This window comes from Trachypithecus francoisi, unplaced genomic scaffold (assembly GCF_009764315.1).
Source record: "Trachypithecus francoisi isolate TF-2019V2 unplaced genomic scaffold, Tfra_2.0 Lachesis_group17, whole genome shotgun sequence".
Classification (NCBI taxonomy): Eukaryota; Metazoa; Chordata; class Mammalia; order Primates; family Cercopithecidae; genus Trachypithecus; species Trachypithecus francoisi.
The window spans coordinates 54,261,065-54,272,581 of record NW_022681462.1 but is presented as its reverse complement, the minus strand read 5'-3'; the positions used below and the strand labels follow the sequence as shown (position 1 = coordinate 54,272,581).

The window sequence follows — 11,517 nt, the reverse complement described above, 5'->3', positions numbered from 1 at the left end:
AAGAAATATTATAATCAGGGAAAAAATACATTTTGATTGATTTCTCATCCAAAATAATTGAGGCCAGATGATCATGGAATAGTATCTTTAAACTGCTGGCAGAAAAAAAGAATTGTCAACCTGAAACAACATACACAACAATTTTTTTTTTTCAAAAATGAAAGCAAAATAAAGTCATTTTCATATAAAGAAAAGTTTTGTTAGAATTCGTTATCAGGACATACCCAATACATCTAGAGTATAAGAAAACCTAAAGGATGTACTTCAGACTTAACAGAAATAATACAAGATGGTAACTTGGGTAAACAAAAAATAATGATGAACACTGGGAATGATAAATATGCTAGAAAATATAAAGAAGACTTTTTAATTTATTTATTTGAAAGAGAATTATATAAAGCGAAAATAATAACACTGTATTTTTACATTTTACATATTAACATGTAGAGGTGAAATATATAATAATAGCACAAGTGATGTGATTGCAAGAATGGAATTATACTGTTTTCAGGGTACTATAGTATACATAAAATGTTATAGTATTCAAAGTAAATTGTGAAAAGTTATGTGTGATATTGTTAACACTACAGCAACTGCTTAAAATTATAAAGAGTATAGTTAAAAGGCATATAGTTAAAATCAGTTCTCAGAATTATTTATTTAATACTAAAGAAAGAAGAAAGAAAAGAACAAGAATCCTTGGGACAAACAAAAAATAAACAGGAAGATGATAGCATTAAAGACAACTGCATTATATGAAATGTTAAGAAACTAAACATCCCACTTAAAATTATCAGATGAAAACAGTATTTTTGTTATAAAAAACAAGATGAAAAACAAGATTTTTAAAATAAATACAGAAGAAGTTGAAAGTGAAAAGAAGAGAAAAGATATACTGCATCTAACTGCCCTCTTCTTCACACTGGATATGCAGTTATACCAAGATATCTCTGGCTAAAAATCTATTGAAAAAGAGCTGGTGTTATATTTCCATAGTATAACCAGAAAGTAATTAGTTCTATAGTTTTGAGATGTTAAAAGTTGCCTTTCTGTAGCTAGAACAAAGTATAATTTGCGACTCTACTCAAGGTCTACATCTGGTGAAGTATACATAGTTAGCCTTTAATCACTTGTTTATTTTTACATGATATACTAAGTAAGAAATTATAGTCTATTGCCCCTCCCAGCTGTTGATTCCAAGGCTTTATTTCACACTGGACAAACAAGGAGTGAGTTTTCAAATGTTCCTTGTACATCTTTTGGTTAGATATGGCCTTTTGTGCTATCCATGAATGAAGATTTGCAATTGACAGTGAACATCCTAGCCAGACAAAGAGTTACAGGCACAAATGCACAATAAATAGCAGACAGTGAAAGACCAGTGACTGTCTTCTACATCATACTGTCTTTATCTACAAGGCCAAAAGTTAATCTCAAAAACAACAACAACAACAACAAAAAACATAACTTCAAAGACTAAGTCTTTATTCCTGCCACTTTCAGTTGAAAACAGACCTTCCCTCCCATCCATTCTATTATGCCAAAACAAACACGGGAGCCCCAAACAGATAAATCATGGGGAAGAAGTTGGACCAGGTCACTAGCTCATAAATTTTCATTTCAGAATACATCTGAATGCAAGATGAGGAGCTTAAAATCAAGCTGACATATAATAAAATAATCAGAAGTTAATTTCCAGTTTAAAGGTGTAATATGCATTGTAAGCCCATATGTAACCCAAAAAAACAATGAACTATTTTGCTTTTCTGCATTTTCCAAATTCTGATGTGACAGAATTATTACACTGAAAAATTCCTAAACAAAGAGAGAAGACGGATTTAGAAATAAAATGCAAGATAAACATACAATTGGCCCATGTAGTTCAACACAGTTCATTTGGTGATCAGAACTAAATATCTTCAAAGAGAAAAATACAATCATCATAGAAATGACATAAAGTGAAAAGTATATTTTTGCAAATGAATGTATAAATGCATTCCCATTATTCATTACTGTGAATTTTTATGAAATTCAAAAATCCTATGTAAGAAGCTGCTTAATTCTTTACTGGAAAGTTCACTGTAGTCAGAAATTCCAATGCAATTCTTCCAGATGATTAGGAGTATGTCTCTTAAAATTTCTTAGCTTTGATTTCCACATATGAAAACAAATGTACTAAGTTAGATGATCCATAAATTTTTTGTTCAAGGTGCTCTGATATGTACTTAGCACAAAAGGTAGAATTTATGTTTCCAAGACAAAATATTTTCCCACTGTTATTAAAGACAACATTTTAATGTACAAAACACTTTACATTTGACAAAGTACTTTAACATATATTACCCCATTGGATTCTCACAATCCACCAGCAATAAGTGTTACTCTAAATCTGAGACTTGGGAAAAGCAATGACTTGTTCAATAACTGGAACTTTAACCTAAGACACTTAATTATAAACCAGTTTTGGCAAATGTAGTATATTGAAAATCTAGCTTAATATTACACACACACACACACACACACACACACACAACTCAAACAGTTCATTCTCAAACATCTATGGACACCTTCCAAAATGCTGTCGTCATTCTGACTGAGTTCTGTAGTATAAGAATGCTTGACTTCTCATAATTCATTGTTGACTTAAAGAAATGCAACTGAAGAGAAGTAACATACAAATATTAAACAAATGTGAACAAGTCCCTGTTTCTTGGTTAGCAGTATTCATTGAATTTTTTAGCTCAATGTAAGTTGACATTACCAATTTTCTCATGGGCTGAATTGTCCCATCCTTCCCCAGGACTTAAATGCTGAACTCTTAACCCCCATTACCTCAGACTGTGACTGTATTTGGAGACAGGATCTTTAAATAGGTAAAGAAGTTAAAACAAGGTCATTAGAGTAGGCCCTACTCCAATATGACTAACGTCCCTATAAGAAGAGGAGATTAGGATACAGACACATACAGAAGGAAGACCATGTGAAGACACTGGGAAGATGACCGTCTGCAAGCCAATGAGAGAGCCCTCAGAAGAAACCAGTCCGGCTAACACTTTGATAACCAACACTACTAGCTGCAAGAATTATGGGAAAATAGATTTATATTGTTCAAGTCACCCAAACTGTAGTACTTTGTTATTGTTGCCCTAGCAAACAAAATCCTACCTTCTTGTAATTTGCTGCTGCTACTGCTGCCACTGTTGAAATGAATGTCCACAGAGCACAAATGACCTACTCCAAGTAACAAAACAAGTTACTGTAAGAGCTGGACTGGAATCCAAATCCCTAGAAACCAATCTCATTTTTAAATAAAAATCTAATGTATGGGACAGAAAAAAAAAACGAATTGATACAGGAGTTAAGAAGAAATTACTTAGGGAGATAGTGAGGGTATGGAAGTCCTCAGTCAAGTTTTCCTGGTAATGAAAAGCAGCCCCAAATCATTTTCCTTTCTAACAAAGAGCAGCCTGTAAAATTGAGCTGCAGACACAGATGTCACCAGCTGTGCCAATCATGTTCAAAATGGCGGCTCTATCTTCCCTTCTCTGTCTGCCACGTGTACAGTAAGGAGCAGACAAGATGGAGCCTGCCTAAGGGAGAGTTCATTTGCATAATAAGATTAGAGTGGCCCTACCAGCCTTCCCTGCAGGCTATGTAAACATCACACCTGATCAAACCAATCTGTGAGCCCAATGTAAATCAGACACTGCCTCCTCTAGCTGGACTATAAAATCTGGTGCCTCCACCACCAGCGGGTCTTTCCTCTCCAAACTCCTCTCTCTCTCAATAGAGAGAGACCTGTTTTTCCTTCTCTTTCTTCTGCTTATTAAACCTCAGCTCCTAAACTCCTTGTGGGTGTCCGTGTCCTAAATTTTCCTGGCGCGAAACAACAAACCCCAGATATATACCCCAGACAACAGAGCTATTTCAGAATGATCAGATGAATTAAGGGAAAAAATGTTTTTTTGTGAAACTCCTGAAGACATTCCTAGTAATCCACAGAGCAACATCCGAAAATCAGTGCATTTAAAAGGCTGACTTATTACACAGACATTAGCAGAGAAGTTTGTGAAATAAATGTTTTGAAACTTCCCTTTAGACTTTAGGTAATAAGCCACCTATTTTTATAGAAAATCAACACACATAGGATGATAAATATTTTCTGTAGTTGGTGAAACAAGATATAGAAGTTCAATTATAGCATTGAAGGTAGAAAAGTAACCAATAGAGAAACTAATACATTTCATAACTGCACCAGGAGGAAAAAGGAGAGGGGGTGAAAGAGGATACGGTTAAGCTGTATCTTTAGCAGAGTAGAGTAGGAAGCTTAATGTCTCAACCCAGAAACAGCCACATAAGCATTTATTAACTAGAAGAAAGTAACCATCAGAAGAAACCAGAAATAGCCAGAAATTATTAACTGTGGAGCTATGGGAGCAGAGATGAAGAGGCATGGGCAGGAAACTGTATTTTGATTATAAGCACCCCTGTAGTAGTAGTAGTAGTACTACTACTAGTAGTAGTAGTAGTAGTAGTAGTAGTGAGAGTGTGTGCAGTAGTTGGAGTAGTAGTGTGACAGTGTGAGAGTGTATGTGTAAGGGGGTGGGTGGGGAGAGAGGGAGGGACAGATTCTCTCTTTAAAGCAAAGAGGAAGAAAAGCTTTCATGGAGTTAATTCCTCTTTCCACATCCACCAAAGGGAATAGTAAAGTCTATGAGTATGTGCACACAGAAATGTAATAAAATAAAATAAAAAACAATTAGGACAAAAATTACTAATTTTTCCATGCTGACTTCTATAATATTAAGCTACTACAGAACCCATCAAGCCCCTTCACAGTATTCCCTAAAATGTTTTACCGAGGCAGAGAATTCCACTCTTTGCCTGCTGCGAATAAAGTCGAATCAGATCTATCCCTTGCTGTCACCCCTGAACCTCCCTCCTCCTATGGTGGAAAAAAAAATGTTTTAAAAACACACAAATAAAGCACTTTATATACTATGGTGGAATCTGCCTGTCCTCTGAAGTGGAAGACATTAAATTTCTATAGAATTCCATTTTGGTGCTAGAAATTCAATTCCAAACCATCCTATAATTTATTTTACTTCCCTGGACTGTTGAAAAATTGAAACAAAGTATGTATTTTGTTTTTCCCTTAAATATGAAGGCCAAAAAAATTGGCAATTTTTCTCTCTAAAAAGGAAGTCGTGAAGGATGTATTAAAAATCATAAGATAACCCAAAAATCTATCTCCCTTTAAGGATATTAAGATCAACTATAAAAAGGTCTCTTGAAAATTACATGCCAAAACATAAAATCATATAACTTTGATCAATTTTGTCATAAATTGGCAGAATAGAAAGTTCCTTTTAATAACAATTGCTTCTCTAGAATAACTTCTACATTCAATAGAATGTAGAAGTTGTTACATTTCAATGTCAAGTCTCAGTTAAGGATGATAGCTACATTTGCCAAAACAATGCATAACATGTAGGGCTGATGCATCTTGAATTCACAATAATATTGAAGGAAAAGGGGGCCGCTCGCCGCATTCAGTGCCGGAGCCGGGAACTAGCAGCCGCCGCCATGTACCACCAGACCGGCATCCAAGCGAGTGAAGATGTTAAAGAGATCTTTGCCAGAGCCAGAAATGGAAAGTACAGACTTCTGAAAATATCTGTTGAAAATGAGCAACTCGTGATTGTATCATATAGTCAGCCTTCAGATTCCTGGGATAAGGATTATGATTCCTTTGTTTTACCCCTGTTGGAGGACAAACAACCGTGCTATATATTATTCAGGTTAGATTCTCAGAATGCCCAGGGATATGAATGGATATTCATTGCATGGTCTCCAGATCATTCTCATGTTCGTCAAAAAATGTTGTATGCAGCAACAAGAGCAACTCTGAAGAAGGAATTTGGAGGTGACCACATTAAAGATGAAGTATTTGGAACAGTAAAGGAAGATGTATCATTACATGGATATAAAAAAATACTTGCTGTCACAATCTTCCCCTGCCCCACTGACTGCAGCTGAGGAAGAATTACGCCAGATTAAAATCAGTGAGGTACAGACTGACGTGGGTGTGGACACTAAGCATCAAACACTACAAGGAGTAGCATTTCCTATTTCTCGAGAAGCCTTTCAGGCTTTGGAAAAATTGAGTAACAGACAGCTCAACTATGTGCAGTTGGAAATAGATATAAAAAATGAAATTATAACTTTGGCCAACACAACAAATACAGAACTAAAAGATTTGCCAAAGAGGATTCCCAAGGATTGAGCTCGTTACCATTTCTTTCTGTATAAACATTCCCATGAAGGAGACTATTTAGAGTCCATAGTTTTTATTTATTCAATGCAGTATAAGAGAGCGGATGCTGTATTCTAGCTGCAAGAGCCCTCTGCTAGAAATTATAGAAAGACAACTACAAATGGATGTAATTAGAAAGACTGAGATAGGCAATGGGGATGAGTTGACTGCAGACTTCCTTTATGAAGAAGTACATGCCAAGCAGCATGCACACAAGCAAAGTTTTGCAAAACCAAAAGGTCCTGCAGGAAAAAGAGGAATTCGAAGACTAATTAGGGGCCCAGCGGAAACTGAAACTACTAGTGATTAAAGTCATCACATTAACCATTGCAATACTAGTTTTTTAAAAGTCCAGCTTTTAGTACAGGAGAACTGAAATCATTCCATGTTGATATAAAGTGGGAAAAAATTGTACTTTTTGGAAAATAGCACTTTTCACTTCTGTGTGTTTTTAAATTTAATGTTATAGAAAACTCATGATTTCTATTTTTGAGTTAAAGCTAGAAAAGGGTTCAACATAGTGTTTAATTTTGTCACACTGTTTTCATAGTGTTCATTCCACACTTCAAATACTTCTTAAAATTTTACACAGTTGGGCCAGTTCTAGAAAGTCTGATGTCTCAAAGGGTAAACTTCCTACTTTCTTGTGGGACAGAAAGACCTTAAAGTATTCATATTACTTAATAAATATGTTAAGGACTAGACTAGAGTATTTTCTAAGCTGGAAACTTAGTGTGTCTCGGAAAAGGCCGGAAGTTGCTTACTCCGAGTAGATGTGCTAGCTCTGTCAGACTGTAGGATCATGTCTGCAATTTTTAGAAATAGTGCTTTACATTGCAGCAGTCTTTTATATTTGACTTTTTTTTAATAGCATTAAAATTGCAGATCAGCTCACTCTGAAACTTTAAGGGTACGAGATATTTTCTATACTGCAGGATTTCGGATGACATTGAAAGACTTTAAACAGCCTTAGCAAATTATCTTTCTAATGCTCTGTGAGGCCAAAAACTTATGTTCAGATTGAAATTTAAATTAATATCAAAAGGAAACAAAAAATGTTGAGTTTTAAAAATCAGGATTGACTTTTTTCTCCAAAACCATACATTTATAGGCAAATTGTGTTCTTTATCACTTCTGAGCAAATACTCAGATTTAAAATGACTTTAAAGTCCTGGTACTTAACAGGCTAACACAGATAAACACCTTAATAATCTCAGTTAATACTGTATTTCAAAACACATTTAACTGTTTTCTAATGCTTTGCATTATCAGTTACAACCTAGAGAGATTTTGAGCCTCATATTTCTTTGATACTTGAAATAGAGGGAGGTAGAACACTTCATGTTTAATCTGTTAAACCTGCTGCAAGAGCCATAACTTTGAGGCATTTTCTAAATGAAATGTGGGGATCCAGGATTTGTAACTTCTTGATCTAAACTTTATGCTGCATAAATCAATTATCGGAAATGCACATTTCATAGTGTGAAGCACTCATTTCTAAACCTTATTATCTAAGGTAATATATGCACCTTTCAGAAATTTGTGTTCGAGTAAGTAAAGCATATTAGAATAATTATGGGTTGACAGATTTTTTAAACAGAATTTAGAGTATTTGTGTGGGGTTTTGTTTGTTTACAAATAATCAGACTATAATATTTAAACATGCAAAATAACTGACAATGTTGCACTTGTTTACTAAAGATATAAGTTGTTCCATGGGTGTACATGTAGACGGACACACATACACCCAAATTATTGCATTAAGCATCCTGGAGCTGTGTTGCAGACCATAGCTGAAGCTGTTATTTTCAGTCAGGAAGACTACCTGTCATGAAAGTATAAAATAATTTAGAAGTGAATGTTTTTCTGTACCATCTATGTGCAATTATACTCTAAATTCCACTACACTACATTAAAACAAATGGACATTCCAGAATATAGATGTGATGATAATCTTAAACTAATTATTATTAAACCAATGATTGCTGAAAATCAGTGATGCATTTGTTATAGAGGATAACTCATCATTTACAGTATGTTTTAGTTGGCATTATCAGATCTAGATGGTGAATAACATATTCCCAATAAATTTATATAGCAGTGAAGAATTACATGCCTTCTGGTGGACATTTTATAAGTGCATTTTATATCACAATAAAAATTTTTTCTCTTTAAAAAAATATTGAAGGAAAAATAGGTAGTTTTTTTTTATTATTATACTTTAAGTTCTAGGGTACATGTGTACAATGTGCAGGTTTCTCATATATGCATACATGTACCATGTTGGTGTGCTGCACCCATTAATTTGTCATTTACCTTACTAGGTATATCTCCTAATGTTATCCCTCCCCCCTCCCCCCACCCCACGACAGGCCCTGGTGTGTGGTGTTCCTCCCCACCCTGTATCCAAGTGTTCTCATTGTTCAGTTCCCACCTATGAGTGAGAACATGTGGTGTTTGTTTTTCTGTCCTTGCGATAGTTTGCTCAGAATGATGGTTTCCAGCTTCATCCATGTCCCTACAAAGGACATGAACTCATCCTTTTTATGGCTGCATAGTATTCCATAGTGTGCATGTGTAGTATTTTCTTAATCTAGTCTATCACTGATGGACATTTGGGTTGGTTCCATGTCTTTGCTATTGTAAATGGTGCCACAATAAACATACATGTGCATGTGTCTTTATAGCAGCATGATTTATAATCCTTTGGGTATATACCCAGTAATGGGATGGCTGGGTCAAATGGTATTTCTAGTTCTAGATACTCGAGGAATCACCACACTGTCTTCTACAAGGTTGAACTAGTTTACAGTCCCACCAACAGTGTAAAAGTGTTCCTATTTCTCCACATCCTCTCCAGCACCCGTTGTTTCCTGACTTTCTAATGATTGCCATTCTAACTGGTGTGAGATGGTATCTCATTGTGGTTTTGATTTGCATTTCTCTGATGGCCAGTGATGATGAGCATTTTTTCATGTGTCTATTGGCTACATAAATGTCTTCTTTTGAGAAGTGTCTGATCATATCCTTTGCCCACTTTTTCATGGGGTTGTTTGATATTTTATTGTAAATTTGTTTAAGTTCTTTGTAGATTCTGGGTATTAGCCCTTTGTCAGATGGTTAGATTGCAATAAATGTCTCCCATTCTCTAGGTTGCCTATTCACTCTGATGGTAGTTTCTTTTGCTGTGCAGAAGCTCTTTAGTTTAATTAGATCCCATTTGTTAATCCCAGGCTTTTGTTGCTGTTGCTTTTGGTGTTTTAGACAAGAAGTCCTTGCCCATGCCTATGCCCTAAATGGTATTGCCTAGGTTTTCCTCTGGGGTTTTTATGGTTTTAGGTCTAACATTTAAGTCTTTAATCCATCTTGAATTAATTTTTATATAAGGTGTAAGGAAGGGATCCAGTTTCAGCTTTCTACATACAGCTAGTCAGTTTTCCCAGCACCATTTATTAAATAGGGAATCCTTTCCTATTTCTTGTTTTTCTCAGGTTTGTCAAACATCAGATGGTTGTAGATGTATGATATTATTTATGAGGCCTCTGTTCTGTTCTATTGGTCTATATCTCTGTTTTGGTAGCAGTACCATGCTGTTTTGGTTACTGTAGCCTTGTAGTATAGTTTGAAGTCAGGTAGCATGATGCCTCCAGCTTTGTTCTTTTGTCTTAGGATTTTCTTGGCAATGTGGACTCTTTTTTGATTCCATATGAACTTTAAAGCAGTTTTTTCCAATTCTGTGAAGAAACTCATTGGTAGCTTGATGGGGATGGCATTGAATCTACAAATTACCTTGGGCACTATGACCATTTTCACGATATTGATTCTTCCTATCCATGAGCATGGAATGTTCTAATGTTCTTCCATTTGTTTGTGTCTTTTATTTCATTGAGCAGTGGTTTGTAATTCTCCTTGAAGAGGTCCTTCACATCCCTTGTCAGCTCTGCACCAAGCAGACCTAATAGACATCTACAGAACTCTCCACCCCAATTCAACAGAATATACATTCTTCTCAGCACCACACTGCACTTATTCCAAAATTGACCACATAGTTGGAATTAAATCACTCCTCAGCAAATGTTAAAGGACAAAAATTATAACAAACTGTCTCTCAGACCACAATCAAACTAAAACTCAGGATTAAGAACCTCACTCAAAACCACTCAACTACATGAAAACTGAACAACCTGCTCCTGAATGACTACTGGGTAAATAACAAAATGAAGCCAGAAATAAAGATGTTCTTTGAAACCAAAGAGAACAAAGACACAACGTAACAGAATCTCTGGGACACATTTAAAGCAGTGTGTAGAGGGAAATGTATAGCACTAAATGCCTACAAGAGAAAGCAGGAAAGATCTAAAATTGACACCCTAACATCACAATTAAAAGAACTAGAGAAGCAGGAGCAAACACATTCAAAAGCTAGCAGAAGGCAAGAAATAACTAAGATCAGAGCAGAACTGAAGGAGATAAGAGATACAAAAAACACTTCAAAAAAATCAATGAATCCAGGAGCTCGTTTTTTGAAAAGATCATCAAAATTGATAGACCGCTAGCAAGACTAATAAAGAAAAGAAAGAAGAATCAAATAGATACAATAAAAAATGATAAAGGGGATATCACTACTGACCCCACAGAAATACAGACTACCATCAGAGAATACTATAAACACCTCTATGCAAATAAACTAGAAAATCTAGAAGAAATGGATAAATTCCTGGACACATACACCCTCCCAAGACTAAACCAGGAAGAAGTTGAATACCTGAATAGACCGATAACAGACTCTGAAATTGAGGCAATAATTAAGAGCCCACCAACCAAAAAAAGTCCTGTACCAGATGGATTCACAGCTAAATTCTGAGGTACAAGGGGAAGTTGATACCATTCCTTCTGAAACTATTTCAATGAATAGAAAAAGAGGGAATCCTCCCTAACTCATTTTATGAGGCCAGCGTCATCCTGGTACCAAAACCTGGCAGAGACACAACAAAAAGGAAAATTTTAGACCAATATCCCTGATGAACATCGATGCAAAAATCCTCAAGAAAAAACTTGCAAACCGAATCCGGCAGCACTTCAAAAGCTTATCCACCATGATCAAGTTGGCTTCATCCCTGGGATGCAAGGCTGGTTCAACATACGCAACTCAATAAATGTAATCCATCATATAAACAGAACCAAAGACAAAAACCACATGA

The 11,517-nt window shown here is 35.5% G+C and overlaps 1 pseudogene across 1 annotated transcript; it reads left to right on the top strand.

The window, feature by feature from the left end:
* Positions 1-5,541: 5,541 nt before the first annotated feature.
* On the top strand, positions 5,542-8,487 carry LOC117062314 (annotated as a pseudogene). Its single transcript, XR_004428301.1, has one exon. The product of XR_004428301.1 is annotated as a twinfilin-1-like (transcript).
* Positions 8,488-11,517: the final 3,030 nt, after the last annotated feature.